Raw genomic sequence first — 409 nt, forward strand, 5'->3', positions numbered from 1 at the left:
GAGCGCGGCAGGGTGATAAGGTGGCGGGGCGAGCACGCCGCGGGACGATAAAGGGGCGGAAATGAAGCGCAGGGTCGGGTAGAAGAAGGGCTGGAAATAACAAAACAGGATTGAAAGGGGCAAGGTTGTAAAAAAACGGCCAGGCAAGACGGGGATAAAACAGGGCAGAGTAAGAAGGGGCGGGGCCAGAAGAGGGCGGGATAAGGGGAGGAGAAAATTCCTCGAGGAGCAAGGTCTTGGAATAGAGACCCAGGTGGCTCGAAGCAGATGGGGCCTGAATGGGGCGGGACATAGGGGAGCCAGAAAGGGCCCGGCCGGGTTGGGGGCAGGCCCTGCTCGGATTGCTGGGCGGGTGCTGGGGTCACTAGGGGAGGAGGGGCGCGCGGGGTTGGCGCTAGAGCACGCTCTC

At 62.3% G+C, this 409-nt stretch overlaps 1 protein-coding gene across 1 annotated transcript in view; it reads right to left on the minus strand.

Annotated features, from left to right (window-relative positions):
* The window catches only part of KLK10 (kallikrein related peptidase 10), a 4,428-nt gene that overhangs the window by 2,766 nt on the left and 1,253 nt on the right, over nt 1–409 (minus strand). The window lies entirely within an intron of this gene.

This window comes from Carlito syrichta, unplaced genomic scaffold (assembly GCF_000164805.1).
Source record: "Carlito syrichta isolate Samal-C Ts95f unplaced genomic scaffold, Tarsius_syrichta-2.0.1 Scaffold314869, whole genome shotgun sequence".
Lineage (NCBI taxonomy): Eukaryota > Metazoa > Chordata > Mammalia > Primates > Tarsiidae > Carlito > Carlito syrichta.